This window comes from Salvelinus fontinalis, chromosome 16 (assembly GCF_029448725.1).
Source record: "Salvelinus fontinalis isolate EN_2023a chromosome 16, ASM2944872v1, whole genome shotgun sequence".
Taxonomy (NCBI): Eukaryota; Metazoa; Chordata; class Actinopteri; order Salmoniformes; family Salmonidae; genus Salvelinus; species Salvelinus fontinalis.
In genome coordinates, this window is record NC_074680.1 from 18,220,138 (window position 1) to 18,236,757 (window position 16,620).

At 43.4% G+C, this 16,620-nt stretch overlaps 1 protein-coding gene across 5 annotated transcripts in view; it reads right to left on the reverse strand.

Annotated features, from left to right (window-relative positions):
* LOC129812759 (low density lipoprotein receptor adapter protein 1-B-like) overlaps positions 1-16,620 on the reverse strand; it is a 57,774-nt gene that overhangs the window by 18,290 nt on the left and 22,864 nt on the right. The window contains exon 1 of one of the 5 annotated variants that reach the window (XM_055864602.1): positions 15,834-15,927. The exons of the other annotated variants lie outside the window; for them this stretch is intronic. The gene's annotated coding sequence lies outside the window, so the exon portion shown is untranslated. Of the gene's footprint in view, positions 1-15,833; positions 15,928-16,620 lie in introns of those variants that run through there. 5 annotated transcript variants of the gene reach the window in all.

The following is a 16,620-nucleotide window of genomic DNA, read 5'->3' on the forward strand; positions in this document are numbered from 1 at the left end:
ACAGACCAGGTGAATAAAGGTGAAAGCTATTATCCCTTATTGATTTTACCTGTTAAATCCACTTCAAATCAGTGTAGATGAAGGGGTGGAAACAGGGGATTTTCTTTTTAAGCCTTAACACAATTGAGACATGGATTGTGTATGTGTGCCATTCAGAGGGTGAATGGGCAAGACAAAAGATTTAAGTGCCTTTGAACAGGGTATAGTAGTAGGTGCCAGGCGCACCGGTTTGAGGTTGTCAAGAACTACTCAACAGTTTCCAGTGTGTATCAAGAACGGTCCACCACCCAAAGGGCATCCAGCCAACTTGACCACGGAGGGAAGCATTGGAGTCAAGATCGGCCAACATTCCTGTTGAATGCTTTCGACACCTTGTAGAGTCCATGCTCCGGTGAATTGAGGCTGCTCTGAGGGCAAAAGTGGGTGCAACTCAATATTAGGAAGGTGCTCCTAATGTTTTGTACACACTGCGTATACTGTAGCTGTTCCCTTCAAAACGTTTTTTTTTATTATTTTTTTTATCAATGTGGGTTCCGCTCCGCATAACGATGACATTCAGTAAATCAAATATAACATTGTGAGTTGAATAGGAGCCCTGCAATTTCATTTCTTTCATCTTTTATCTCCAGAATGCGCTGTGAGCAGTACAAGAGCGATTTCTCTCTCAGTCTCTGTATAACGCCAGATAGCCAGAGGCATTTAGTCACAGCACAGAACAACAGTTAGTTACAGCAGCGATGGCGCGGAGCAGAACACAGGACTACTAGTACCCATACTCCCCCTCTCCCATGAGACCTCAGTATCAGCCAAGGCCATGAGGGACCACCGCAATAGCCCAGCAATAGAGGGGCACGGCACACCCCTCCCCCTCTGGCTTCACTACAGAGTAGCTGTGCAGGACTTAACAGGCTTCGTATTCACAAAATGCTTTTAAGCGCACCATGTTCAACTACACTTTGACTTAATGAGCAGTCTTACAGGCCTAGTTCTGCAAGACTGGACGGTACGCTGTATCTAAAATAGCCCAATTCATGTTTCAGAGACGAAAGAGGAATGACAGGGGTTGTTTTGCACAGCTTTCATTATCACTTTTTTTTTTAATCATCCTGCACTTCCTTCCTCAAATCAGTAACATTTTAACATGAAAAAGATCTGTATCAGAAAAGAAATGGAAGAAAATTACAGTTGATCGTGACAGTGTTCTCTGAGGAGAATTCACAAGCACCAGGGGTGCTCCATTCTGTCAGAGACAACCATGAAACATGGCCACGGCGGGTCTCTGGCGGTCAGTGATATTTCCTGTTGATCTTGAGGTCATCTGGCCAGAGAATCCTGTTTTTACAGCTGCCATGTTCTTACAGAGCCATTCAGCCAACTGGAAAAAGTCACTAGGTTAAAATCATGGTCAGACCTTCAAAGGTAAACCCAAGGATTGGAATCCATGTAGGCTATATTCTTCAATGCAAAAGGTAAAAGGTTCAGATTGTTATGCTTTCACCCTTATTGAGCCAAAGTCACATTCTACTAGGGCTGTCCCAGACTAAAAAAAAATCTTGGTCGACCGAGAGTTCTGTTCTTTCGACCAATCGATTGGTCTACAGTTTGAAACGTGTATTTTTCCATATTTAGAAAAATCATAGGTGTTTTAATTAGTGATGCACCGTTATGACATTTTTTGGGCCGATATCGATATTTTCCTTGCCAAAAAACCCCCCTGATACCCGATATTTAAATGTTTTGCGGCATTTTAAGCATTCTAGTACAGTTAAATAGTTACACACACACACACGTCTAAGGCACTTCATCTCAGTGCAGGAGGCGTCACTACAGTCCATGGTTCAAATCCAGGCTGTATCACATCCGGCCGTGATTGGGAGTCCCATAGGGTGGTGCACAATTGGCCCAGCATCGTCCGGGTTTGACCGTCATTGTAAACAAAAATTTGTTCTTCACTGACTTGCCTAGTTAAATAAAAGGTTACACACACACACACACCAAAAAAGTTATTTTGTTGGCATTTACGTATGTCCCCATTAGCAGTAAAACATAATCAAAACCTATTTCTTTCACTTACTTGCTGTGCTGTTTCGTTGTTCAGTCGTTTCATTCTCAACCAGGATTTCTATGGAATGCCGTTTGGGTCTTTGAAGTGTCAAATAAGCTTGTTGACCAATCAGGACCCGAATATGACTGCAAGTCACATAATTGAATGCGATCATATATATATATATTTTTTTAATATATATATTTTTTTACAGTTATTACACAATGATTACACTCACTCGTATTTCATATGTCACAACGATTCATATGCTATGATGCTGGTAAAGTTGCCTCGTGCACCTACAGTGCTGGTCATTAAAAACAAAAGCTAGCTCATGGATGCAAACAATGTTCTTCCCCAAAAACACAGCAAAGCAACAATCTGTTTCAGTAGCTATAGTTAGCAAGCTAACTATATAGCTCGGTGTCATCATCTAAAATAACCCTAATTTATAAGACAGTTCTTATTTGATTAATGGTGGTCGGACCATCTATGTGAAGCTAGCCACAATAACTTTGCGGTTAGCCTTCAAAATAAAAGTATGTCATTGACAGTGATGCAAATGAAAACAAATAGTAGAATTATGCCATAAATGAATAGATCATAGTAAAAGGAGGTTGGAATGTTATATAAAATCAACAAAAGACTATTTGTTAATTTGACAAATCTGTTGAAATCACACTGGATGTATTATACACTGCTCAAAAAAATAAAGGGAACACTTAAACAACACAATGTAACTCCAACTCAATCACACTTCTGTGAAATCAAACTGTCCACCTAGGAAGCAACACTGATTGACAATAAATTTCACATGCTGTTGTGCAAATGGAATAGACAAAAGGTGGAAATTATAGGCAATTAGCAAGACACCCCCAAAAAAGGAGTGATTCTGCAGGTGGTGACCACAGACCACTTCTCAGTTCCTATGCTTCCTGGCTGATGTTTTGGTCACTTTTGAATGCTGGCGGTGCTCTCACTCTAGTGGTAGCATGAGACGGAGTCTACAAACCACACAAGTGGCTCAGGTAGTGCAGTTAATCCAGGATGGCACATCAATGCGAGCTGTGGCAAAAAGGTTTGCTGTGTCTGTCAGCGTAGTGTCCAGAGCATGGAGGCGCTACCAGGAGACAGGCCAGTACATCAGGAGACGTGGAGGAGGCCGTAGGAGGGCAACAACCCAGCAGCAGGACCGCTACCTCCGCCTTTGTGCAAGGAGGTGCACTGCCAGAGCCCTGCAAAATGACGTCCAGCAGGCCACAAATGTGCATGTGTCTGCTCAAACGGTCAGAAACAGACTCCCTGAGGGTGGTATGAGGGCCCGACGTCCACAGGTGGGGGTTGTGCTTACAGCCCAACACCGTGCAGGACGTTTGGCATTTGCCAGAGAACACCAAGTTTGGCAAACTCGCCACTGGCGCCCTGTGCTCTTCACAGATGAAAGCAGGTTCACACTGAGCACATGTGACAGACGTGACAGAGTCTGGAGATGCCGTGGAGAACGTTCTGCTGCCTGCAACATCCTCCAGCATGACCGGTTTGGCGATGGGTCAGTCATGGTGTGGGGTGGCATTTCTTTGTGGGGCCGCACAGCCCTCCATGTGCTCGCCAGAGGTAGCCTGACTGCCATTCGGTACCGAGATGAGATCCTCAGACCCCTTGTGAGACCATATGCTGACACATGCACATTTGTGGCCTGCTGGAGGTCATTTTGCAGGGCTCTGGCAGTGCACCTCCTTGCACAAAGGCGGAGGTAGCGGTCCTGCTGCTGGGTTGTTGCCCTCCTACGGCCTCCTCCACGTCTCCTGATGTACTGGCCTGTCTCCAGGTAGCGCCTCCATGCTCTGGACACTACGCTGACAGACACAGCAAACCTTTTTGCCACAGCTCGCATTGATGTGCCATCCTGGATTAACTGCACTACCTGAGCCACTTGTGTGGTTTGTAGACTCCGTCTCATGCTACCACTAGAGTGAGAGCACCGCCAGCATTCAAAAGTGACCAAAACATCAGCCAGGAAACATAGGAACTGAGAAGTGGTCTGTGGTCACCACCTGCAGAATCACTCCTTTTTTGGGGGTGTCTTGCTAATTGCCTATAATTTCCACCTTTTGTCTATTCCATTTGCACAACAGCATGTGAAATGTATTGTCTTTTTTATTTTTATTTATTTATTTTTTATCCCATTTTCTCCCCAATTTTCGTGGTATCCAATCGCTAGTAATTACTACCTTGTCTCATCGCTACAACTCCCGTACGGGCTCGGGAGAGACGAAGGTCGAAAGCCATGCGTCCTCCGAAGCACAACCCAACCAGCCGTACTGCTTCTTAACACAGCGCGCCTCCAACCCGGAAGCCAGCCGCACCAATGTGTCGGAGGAAACACTGTGTACCTGGCCCCCTTGGTTGGCGCGCACTGCGCCCGGCCCGCCACAGGAGTCGCTGGAGCGCGATGAGACAAGGATATCCCTACCGGCCAAACCCTCCCTACCCCGGACAACGCTATGCCAATTGTGCGTCGCCCCACGGACCTCCCGGTCGCGGCCGGCTGCGACAGAGCCTGGGCGCGAACCCAGAGACTCTGGTGGCGCAGTTAGCACTGCGATGCAGTGCCCTAGACCACTGCGCCACCCGGGAGGCCGTGAAATGTATTGTCAATCAGTGTTGCTTCCTAAGTGGACAGTTTGATTTCACAGAAGTGTGATTGACTTGGAGTTACATTGTGTTGTTTAAGTGTTCCCTTTATTTTTTTGAGCAGTGTACTTTAGAATTGCATTGGGGGTGTACTTAATTCACTGTACAGCCTTACCTATGGATTCTGGATCAATGACATGGGGTATCAGTCTACTCAGTGACACCCAGAGAACATTAGCGTTGTAGCTCTTATTGGGGGACTCTGAAACTGAATTGAGCCACATTTATTGTCAACCTGTGTGTACTGAACACTACTCCCGAGGAAAAACAATAATGTGTGGATGTTTGAGTCTGATAACGTTGAGAAAGACGTTGGGAAAAAAATTCTTGGGTATTGAGTAGACTGATACCCCATTTCATTGATCCCCAAACCTTAGGTAAAGCTGTACAGTGCAATATGAATGTCAATACAAATAGGCTGACTGGGGAGGTAATTTCACACAGTCACAGTCCGCGATAAGAGCGACAACGCTAATATTTGCGTAAACTCTTCACAGTTGTTCTGTGGGTGTCACAGAGTAGACATACCCCATTTCGTTGCTTCACATTCCAACCTGGTTTAACATGATCTAATCTAAATATGGCATGATTCCACCAATTGTAACCTTCTGCATCACTTTTAAATTCGGTACTTTTATTTTGAAGGCAAACCGCAAATTCCACTATTGTGCCTAATCCTTATTGTGGCTAGCCTCACGTTCCACATGAAGCTAGCTGGCTGCTTCTAACGTTAGCTTTGGGCAACAGGGTTAAGTAGCTGGCTAGCTATTTATTTTCATGAACTGAAGTTCAACTTCAATAGGCAAACAAACAGTACTTACTCACAAGGATTCCTAAATCATTGCTAAGAATAATGAAAATGACTGCAGTTTCTACTGGTCATTGTTTTCAGGCTGGTTGTATTGGTGCTAGCTAGGTACCAAACTAAAAGCTAGCTATCTACCCCAGAAATTGCGGTCGAACAAATAATGCTTTATTACCAACGCGGTATTGTAAACATTGTTCGTGGCCTTTGCAGACTTTTTTGTACAGCTTTGACAGTGCTACTGATAGTTGTGGTGGCGCTTGGCTTGCATGTGCAAATTCATTACACACAACATTCTATAATAGAACTGTTATTTGAAGTGACAAATTAAAAGCTTATTTAACGCGTCAAATAGTGTTATGGTAAAATAGTGTTATTTGACATGCATCTTTTTTGACATGCAAAGACCCAAACAGTGTTCCATATTATGTCATGAAGCCAATAGCAGTGACGCTCTGCATTTGATAATATTCCATATTGGCATTATCAGAAAATTTAAAACCTTTTTTGTAATAACATAGTATATGCGATTGATTTCAAGAAATTTGGCTTAATTAATTAGATTAATATTATGGTGTTTCCATTCAGAGAAAACAGAAACCTTAAGGGTTTCCGTTAAGATGGAAAATAAAATATGGCGCTGTACAACTTGATTGTCGGGAGTAGGCTACAGGATTGGAGGATTCTAAATTGTTTGCCTTCATTAGACAACTTTGTTCCAATATTTCTGTAAATCAGTGATATTTATTCCCATAGTAATTCATTATGGATCCATAACTAAATCAACATGTGCATTTTGAAAGATTATTTTTGAATCTTTATTTTATTAGCGAAACGTGGTTATTTGTTTATTAGGCTACTGTGCTCTGGTATTCTGCGCACTGGTACACTCAGACGAGAGTGCTCTGAAATCCGTGTAGATAGTAGGCTAGACGCATTACATTTTTAACAACGTTCTTTTCTGATGAAATCTAGTTCATTGCATCCGCCGTGGAGCCCAGTTTCATAATAATAAACCATATTTTCCAGCTGCTTGCCGTTGTTTTGAAGTAATCGCAAAAAAACAGGCCTTATTTTAGTACATTTTTCATCCTGCCAGCACCTATTCGTTCTATTGAGCACCGTGGCACCAACTCGCCTTCCGAACGTTCTATTCCCAGCTTATTGTTCAACGTCACAATGCCTGCTTCGCTATGGTTGGCAATGAGACCTGCTCACCTTGTTTACAGTTAAAATGTAAACAAAAATAATATTGGAACTCTGCAGTCTTCCCATTGTTTCCTATGGGGGAAATATAGGCATGTCGGTCTATTTCGCCAAATATCTCGCAATGTGTATATTTAGATTTTTTTCAAGTCGGACGCCATTTTAAAATCACGAGAATCTCCTTTTTTTAATTATGTAAGCCTGGGCAGCTAGCTCGGTTGTCATCAAATGCCAGCCCCAAAATACTTTTTGCCCTTGGAATGCTGAGCTCCCCCTTATTGTTTTCCTACAGAGAGGCCTGCCTGTCTATTTCGCCAAATATCTCACTGTGTATATTTAGTTTTTTTTCAAGTCGGGTGTAACCGGTGTGAAATGGCTAGATAGTTAGCGAGGTGCAAGCTAATAGCGTTTCAAATCGGTGACGTCACTCGCGCTGAGACCTGGAAGTAGTTGTTCCCCTTGCTCTGCAAGGGCCGCGGCTTTGGTGGAGCGATGGGTAATGATTCTTCGAGGGTCGCTGTTGTCGATGTGTGCAGAGAGTCCCTGGTTCGAGCCCAGGTAGGGGCGATGAGAGGGATGGAAGCAAAACTGTTATACTGGCACCATTTTAAAATCAGGAGAATCTATTCTTTGTAATTATGCAAGTCTGGGCAGTGAGCTCGTTTGTCATTGATCGCTAGACCAGAAATATACATTTATTTTTTCCCTACTTGTTCATTACGCAGACATAAGCACAGTTGACGCCATCGAGGTGCGGATGTTTACTTTCTACACAAGTTGTTTTTTCCCCAGTTTAATCCGACGAACAGATTGTAGTAGTAAAATAAAAAGGGATACATTTAATAGAATTCTAAGCGTCACTCCAGTCAAAACAGACTCTGCAAATGTTCGATTCCATTCATTTGCTATGGGCTCGTGCTAGTGTTCCAGTTTAGCCAACGTTCTTAGCCGTTTTTCAGCCTTGGGTGAATTTTGACTCCTATTGTCCAGCCTATAGATAGCCAGAGCGAATTTACGAAAAGCCCCCAAATGTCCATTGAGAAAGCACAACAACTACACCATTTAGCTAAGTTAAGAATGATGAGAATAATCAAGTCAATAAACGTTGGGTAGTTAGATAGCCTATAGATAATATACTGGCAAGTTTGATGTATAACTACTAACGTTAGGTAGCTAACATACCGGTACATACTGCTGTAATGATAAGCTATGTGGTTCGTAAGGACAGCATAGCTAACAAATTGTCAGCCAACATAACGTGTAACGTAACTTATTTGAAAAGTCATTACTTTATTACATTGAGTAGCAAGCTACCCCTTGGTCGTTAGGGCAAATCTGGTCTGTGATAGGAGGGGGGGGGGGGGGGGGGGGGGGGGGTTCACACCTAGCTCAGCTACCTAGCTTGGCCCGTACTTCACGGTTGGGATGGTGTTCTTCGGCTTGCAAGCATCCCCCTTTTTCCTCCAAACATAACAATGGTCATTATGGCCAAACAGTTCTATTTGTGTTTCATCAGACCATGTCTCCAAAAAGTATGATCTTTGTCCCATGTGCAGTTGCAAACCGTAGTCTGGCTTTTTTTAATGGAGGCTTTGGAGCAGTGGCTTCTTCCTTGCTGAGCGGCCTTTCAGGTTATGTCGATATAGGACTCGTTTTACTGTGGATATAGATACTTTTGTACTCGTTTCCTCCAGCATCTTCACAAGGTCCTTTGCTGTTGTTCTGGGATTGATTTGCACTTCTTGCACCAAATTACGTTAATCTCTAGAAGACAGAACGCGTCTACTTCCTGAGCGGTATGACAACTGTGTAGTCCTATGGTGTTTGTACTTGCGTACTATTGTTTGTACAGATGTACGTGGTACCTTCAGGCGTTTGGAAATTGCTCCCAAGGATAAAAGATTTGGAGGTCTACTATTTTTTTTCTGAGGTCTTGGCTGATTTCTTTTGATTTTCCCATGATGTCAAGCAAAGAGGCACTGAGTTTGAAGGTAGGCCTTGAAATACATCCACAGGTACAACTCCAATTGACTCAAATTATATCAATTAGCCTATCAGAAGCTTCTAAAGCCATGACATTTTCTGGAATTTTCCAAGCTGTTTAAAGGCACAGTCAACTTAGTGTATGTAAACTTCTGACCCACTGGAATTGTGATACAGTGAAATAATAAGTCTGTAAACAATTGTTGGGAAAATTACTTGTGTCATGCACAAAGTAGATGTCCTAACCGACTTGCCAAAACTATAGTTTGTTAACAATAAATTTGTGGAGTGGTTGAAAAACGAGTTTTAATGACTCTAACCTAAGTGTATGTAAACTTCCGACTTCAACTGTATATAGGACTTGCATCCTTGGCACAATAAAGTTATTATATTCTACTCTATCCATTTGTAACAGTATAGCTTCCGTCCCTCTCCTCATCCGTACCTGGGCTCGAACCAGGGAGCCTCTGCACACATCAACAACAGCCACCCTCGAAGCATCGTTACCCATCGCTCCACAAAAGCAGCGGCTTTTGCAGAGCAAGGGGAACAACTACTTCAAGGTCTCAGCGCGAGTGATGTCACCGATTGAAACGCCATTAGCGCGCACCCCGCTAACTAGCTAGCCATTTCACACCGTTTACACATAGGCTTCATTAATGCCATTCAGACTTGAAGTTGAAACAACAACTATGATAGCTGAGGTTCATAGGTTCTGAACTAATATTCATACCAATCTAACGTTTTAGGGTCCATACACAGATCGGCTACATACTGTAGCTTGCTACACATCCATAGGCATACAGTTATTTTTATCCTCCGCTACACAATAAGCAAGTAAATAGTTAGCTATGTTATTTCAGCTGCATTGCAAGACAAGCTTACACAATTGTACAATTACATTTGCAGTAAATGCTTTAGCTAGCTGGATTCTTTACATCCACTGTTTCACAAGACAACAGCATGTTCTCAGGGGTCCCTAAAACATTAAAACACACATTACAAATTAATTCTCCCAACACAAGCTAGCTGGCTAATGTTAGCTAGTCAGATAACTTGCTAAATAGTGATTTTCGTAAATTAACTTTATGGCAAAAATATGCACAAACGTTTGTCTCTCCATTAACTAACGTATTCCTCTTAATTGTACATTTTGTCAGCCATCTTCACCCAGGGACGGGTGGCTCGCGTCAAAATGTGTCATTGTAACCACTAGATATGATTGGTAATATAAAAACCTTGGGACCCAAATGCATAATGGGTGCTCTAACTCCCCCTGGTGGTGGTCTGGAGTAATGAAGCCGTGACGCTGGGTCCAGAGGTGCAAGCTCGCAACTTTTAAAGGAGGAACCACTGTACCACCACAGAACATCAACAGTATTTGGAACAGTATAAACAACACTAAATTAATTATAAGTAATATGAGAGGCTGTTCTAACAAGAAAAAAAAGTGTAAAGCTTTTATTACAGCATAGCAAAGATTAAAAACAGACAAATTAGTTAAATTGTTTATCCGACATGTGGTTGCGAGGCTTAGTGTGCACGGAATCAGTAGGCTATTAAACACTCAAACCGGCAACAGAAGCAGGATATGTCTCATGTCTGTAGATATATATGGGTGATTTAGGCACATTTAACAGTTAGGAAATTGATTACAGCCATAATTAAGTTGGGGCTTCCAGTCACCTTTCTTAGACAATTAAAGCAAGGGCTGTTTTCTCGTCTCCTAACTCTGCCTCCACCTTATTGTTCGCAACACCAATAACCTGGTTAACTTTGCTATTATGCACATAGCAACATGGTCTAGGCAAAGGTGCCAATTCAACAACGCACTGATGTTTCAGACCCGCGGACAGCGACCGCTATCAAACTCTGGAGAAAGCACATTTGTTATAAAATAACATTTTAATTATTAGTGTTGCGCCATTGTCTTCAACCATACACAATTTCAGTGGCACGTCAGTGATGGACTGCCATCGCTACGGCATCCACAATGGATTAGTCCACAGGAGCAAATCATACAGGTGTCTTGTAGACCATGGAAAATGTGTATATTTTTTCTACTGCTCAACAAAGAAATCTTGGTCGACCAACAGCCTATCGACCAAACAATCGACTAAAATGGGGGTCAGCCCTATATTCTAGCAATGTAAAATGCCTTAAGGTCTAGCTTGCTACTCAGAACAGAACACTCTCAAGGTAATGCCAGTTTTACTTTTTTCAGAGCCAATAGCTTCCCAACTGAGACCACACGCACTCAAGGTCACTGATTTGAAAAGTGCAACAACGTGACTTTCCTTTAAAACGGAACAAAATGTGAGTGCATAAATCTTCACATGTACAGTACTCCCTGTTCTGAATGTGGGGGAGGTGTAGTAACTGGAAACTAACATTTCAAAAAGGCAATCTATAATACCCATCTCTTTAGTCCCCACCCTTGGCGACCAGACCTCAGTAAACACAGGCTTCGTCCTTTTCAACCTCCTCCATCCATATCTCCATTTTATGCTAACCTAACCTCATCATAAACCCAGCCTTTGCAGTCCAGCTAACTGTAACCAGGGCTTCTAAGTGACTAAGGGAGGTTTAATGGTCTGTAATGGTCTTAATGTGAACCTAGACTTACCTTATAGGAGAGTCTGGTAAACGCCCATGTTTGAGGTCAAGAACCCACAACCACCGGGCTGGTGAACGCGAATCTGACCGTGGGTCCTCCACTGATCCGGCAATGCACTTTACACTAGGAACATAAAGAGACTATGTTCCTAGACATTACAGCATGAAACCACTAAAAGCTAATTATGCTCCCTTATTAGGTTGCTAAGCAGACGGATATGGCCATTGTGGGAGTGATGCTTTCAGTTTTACAAGCAGAGGTATAGTCACTTAGGCTTATTAGTGTATTATAGGTGAAATGCCAGTCGAGTCTCATACATGATAGGAATTTGACAGCTGATATGTGAACTTTAAATGGTGGCAGGTATCCTAGCGGTTAAGAGCGTCGTGCCAGTAACCGGAAGGTCACTGGTTCGAATCACCGAGCCGACCAGGTAAAAAAAAAAAAAGTAGATGTGCCCTTGAGCAAGGCATTTAACACTAATTGCTACAGTACGTAGATCTGCATAAGATCATCTGCAAACTTATTAAAATGTAAATGTTATTTTATACAGTAGGCTGAATTCACTGCACCACTGCTCATTGGGCAAGGCAATGGCTATGGTTTCCAAGATAGGTAAAGCTACATTACAATTACGCATTGATCCGACCACAAGGGTCCTAAAAGCTAGTCCCTGAAAGGGCATCAAGCCGTCTGAAATTACAAATATCCTCCTAAAGAAGACATTTCCACCAGCTGTTTCTTCCTACTCAGGCAGCTGTCAGGTCAGACCAAAAAAAACATGCAATGAAGACTCAACCAGTTGAGGTTCAGTTAAGACCTTAGGGGCATTTCTTCCTTTTACATATTTTTTTTTTTTTTTTATAAATCTCCAATTCCTAGTAGAGGCCATGGGGGGTTGACCAACAGTTCACTCTCCATACAGAACCTCAGTGTAATCCTTTTCTCATGGTCCTCCCCCCAGAACCATACATTTACATGGCTCTGCTCTTGCTCCATCCCTCCCTCGCTCTTCCCCTCACACTCTCCATACTTCTTATAGAAAACTGCAGGAGATAAATCAACTATCTAGCAAAATGATGTACCACAAAAATAAATTAAAATGTTCATGCTTAAAAGCAACAGAGTAATGGAGGGGCAATTTTCCACGTGTGCCAATTACTCCTGAAATAGCTACATTAAAGTACATCTACCCTTTGAAGCCAAACTCAATGTTCATGAGAGCGGGGTAGTGAGTGAGCTGGTTCTATTTTTATACACTAGCCTATACTCAAAGAGCTGCTTCGTATGGATAATTATCCCTTTCCATATTGTACCAGAGCTCCACATTCTCCTCACGGTGATTAGTGCTTTCTTCAAAAGGCTGTCTACGCTGTCTGGTCAGCAGCACTGCCTGTAAATGAGCAGAGCGCTGGAACACTGCTGCGTGCTGGGAGGCTCATGCCGTGTGGCAGCAACAGAGGACCACAGCTGCTCCCAGAGCAGGGGCCATAAAAACAGTAGACTCGGCCCGTGATCTTCAAAGCCAAGCCTGGATAATGAAACAGTAGATGTCGGTGTATATATGGAGCTGCTCTCAGGCACTGGTGGGGTAGGTGTCTACCTCTGCTCTCATGGGACGACATTAAGAACAGGCCACATCAAACCTTGGTCTACACAGACAAGAGACAGAGGTGATGGGGGCTTGATTAAGAACAGTCCAAAAATCTCACACCAAAGCCAGCCGCTGCACAGTGCACGCACATGACTTGCCCGAGGCATGTTCACTCTGCAAGGGAAATGGGCAGAATGGAGGAAACCCCATTGAACAGGCAAAACAAAAAGGAGGAGAATAAATTCCCCTAAAGCAACCAAGATACATTCCTGTGTGCAAACCCGAGGCGATACACCATATGCTCCTCTGAAAAAATTTAAAACTAGGCCCTACTTGAATTACCAGGCACCACCATCATGAATTAACAATGAAACAGTTGCAGGAATACAAAATATAGAACCCTACTGAATGTACAGACATTCTTCAAACAGTAGGGTTGCAGGTAGCCTAGCGGTTAAGAGCGTTGGGCCAGTAAGCGAAAAGGTTCTCCAAGCCAGCAAGGTGGAAAAATCTGCAAGGCAGTTAACCCCAAAACAACAACTGCTCCCCAGGAGCCGATTAAGGCAGTCCACCGCTCTGATTCTCTGAGTTTAGTTAAATGCTGAAGACACATTTCAGTTGAATGCATTCAGTTGTGCAACTGACTAGGCATCCCCCTTTCCCTTCCCAAAGACTCAGTCTACACTGCGTGTACAAAACAAAACCACCTTCCTAATATTGAATTGCACCTCCCCCCTTTGCCCTCAGAACAGCCTCAATTCATCTGGGCATGGACTTTACAAAATGTCAAAAGCGTTCCACAGGGATGCTGGCCCATGTTGACTCCAAAGCTTCCCACTGTTGTGTCAAGTTGGCTGGATGTCCTTTGGGTGGTAGACCATTCTTTATACACACAGGAAACTGTTGAACGTGAAAAGCAGCATTGCAGTTCTTGACACTCAAACCGGTGCGCCTGGCACCTACTACCATACCCCATTAAAAAGGCACTTAACTCTTTTGTCTCCCTCTGAATGGCACACATACACAATCCATGTCTCAATTGTATCGTCGCTTAAAAATACTTAACCAGTCTCCTCCCCTTCAACTACACTGATTGAAGTGGATTTAACAAGTGACATTAGTAAATGATCATATAGCTTTCACCTGAATTCACCTGGTCAGTTTACGTCATGGAAAGTTAACGTTCTGTACACTAAGTGCATGTCATAGCTGCTAGAAGTCTGAACCAATTCCAGAGTGTCTCCTGTCACAGCAGAAGTAGAGCTTGTCTGGTACCTGGATCGTGTGGAAGATGCTGGCGTTTTGGCAGCATTGAGAGAAAACCAGTGAATGGCTCTGAATATCAAAACAGATGTTTTTGCCAGCGGCTGCAAACGGTCTACCGGTAGGCCTGTGTGTCAGTCGGTGGTTGATTGACAGTGTGTGGAAATTCCACCCATCGGAGGTCTCGCAGTACTAGTGGGAAGCATCAGCGATAAGTGCCCTTAGCCGCCCTTTGAGCTTCTGTAGCTGTAACACACCTTTGATGTGGGACCGGAGAACAGGGCAGAGATCTAGTGTTTAGAGCAGCAGCAACACTGACAGCATCTGCCAATACTCCTCGCAGTTCAGTCAGGTCATTTGTCCTCACATCGCTCCTGACCTCAGCTGCACGTGCCACAGAGACTCCAAATGCACTGCTTCTGAACATCAATAACAGCATGGAGACCCTGGGTTCATCCAAACACACAGCGGCCGTTCCCTCCCTTGTAGCATTGACCAATGGGCGTTAGGAGTTCAGAGGATCACTGCCTTGGAAACCCATTAGCCTGCCTTACAGTTATATTAAATTGAGGCTACATTTTCTGAAGAGAAATTTGAAGAATACCAAATTCAGTATGGCACAGAGACCATCAACCTCTGACACAAAGAGATGCCAATTTTCTTTTTACAGGGGGATTGGAATCCAAAGCATTGTAGGCTTGACCCCATTGAGAGGACAGACGGTGGCAGTAGTTAAGCAGACACTGCCAGGTGCTGTGCCAACAGAGGAAATAAGGCTGGAGATTTAGAGACGGGAGACAAAGGGTCACGTCAGATCACGGCCGTCTACTCCGTCAACAACCTGTAGTTACAGCAGATAAGGAGGAAAGGAATCCATCCCTCTAGTCTCAGCATAGTCTACCCTCTGCACTGGAACTAGATGAGGGGGTGAGAGAGGGAAAGACAAAGACTTACAGACAAATACTATTGCCATCAGCCAGAGGAAATGCTTCCTTTGAAATCAGTGAAAGCTGCTATACTGCCCATGTTGCGCTCATAACGTTGCATCCCGTCCAATGGCAGTGTCCAAGCTCAAGAATCACCAAAGATCACGTCTCGATGGCTGATGTGCGCGTTCATTCCATCTTGTGAATTTAAATAATGAGAAATAAAGTTGATTTTGGTTGCATATGGCCTCAACTATACACCACTGGTTATTGTACTAAGATTTATGAAGTCAATAAACTAACAAAAGCAACTTGTGTAATTAGAGGATCATTTAGTACCACTAGCAACAATTTAATTAGTAGTTGTGAAGAACTGGACCAAAGCTATTGTATTTAGACATAAATGTATATATTTTAAATAAAATCGATGAATATGGTACAGTAGGGGAAAAGATAGACACTCTTCCCTATGCTCCTCTCAGCTCTCAAAACAATGCGTGCTGTGTAGCAGGTAGTACTTCACATGGATGAGATCCTTTTAACACAGAAATTCGGATAGATGCGCTCACGTCGCCCTCATGTTGGTGCTAGCAAGCAGGCCAGATAAACAGTCAATCCAGTAGGGTCTGGATATTATAGTCCGCTTCGATTGGTCAATCACAACACGATGTCGCAGAGTATTTCAATAAAGTTCAGCTTACTCCAACTATGGTCCAGCCCTGTTCTCGTCCGTCACCCACGTCCACTTCTCTTCTTTATTGAAAATGAATGGGCTTCTGTTGTTTCGTCGCCCCCAACGTGCTATGTGGATCTCGTGTGACATGGAGCTATATAATAGAGCTGAAGTGTTAGACAATGAGAGAAAAATGAGAGAAATGAGAGAGAAAAAGACAGTCAAACAGAGAAAGACCGAAAGAGAGGGAGGCACACACACTCAGCCAGGAGGAGACATAACACAGCCAGTCTTGACAGGCCATTGCATGTTATTCAGATACAGTGCATTCGGAAAGTATTCAGACCACTTGACTTTTTCCACATTTTGTTACAACCTTATTCTAAAAATTGATTAAATAGTTTCCCTCGATCTACACACAATACCACAAAATTAAGAAGCAAAAACATTTTTGCAAATGTATTAAAAACGGAAATATCACATTTACATAAGAATTCACACCCTTCACTCAGTACTTTGTTGGCAGAGATTACAGCCTCGAATCTTTTTGGGTATGACACGACAAGCTTGGCACACCTGTATTTGGGGAGTTTCTCCCATTCTTCTCTGCAGATCTTCTCATGCTCTGTCAGGTTGGATGAGGAGCGTCGCTGCACAACTATTTTCAGGTCTCTCTAGAGATGTTCGATTGGGTTCAAGTCCGGGCTCTGGCTAGGCCACTAAGGACATTGAGACTTTTCCCGAAGCCACTCCTGCATTGTCTTGGCTGTGTGCTTAGGGTCGTTGTCCTGTTGGAAGGTGAACCTGAGCGCTCT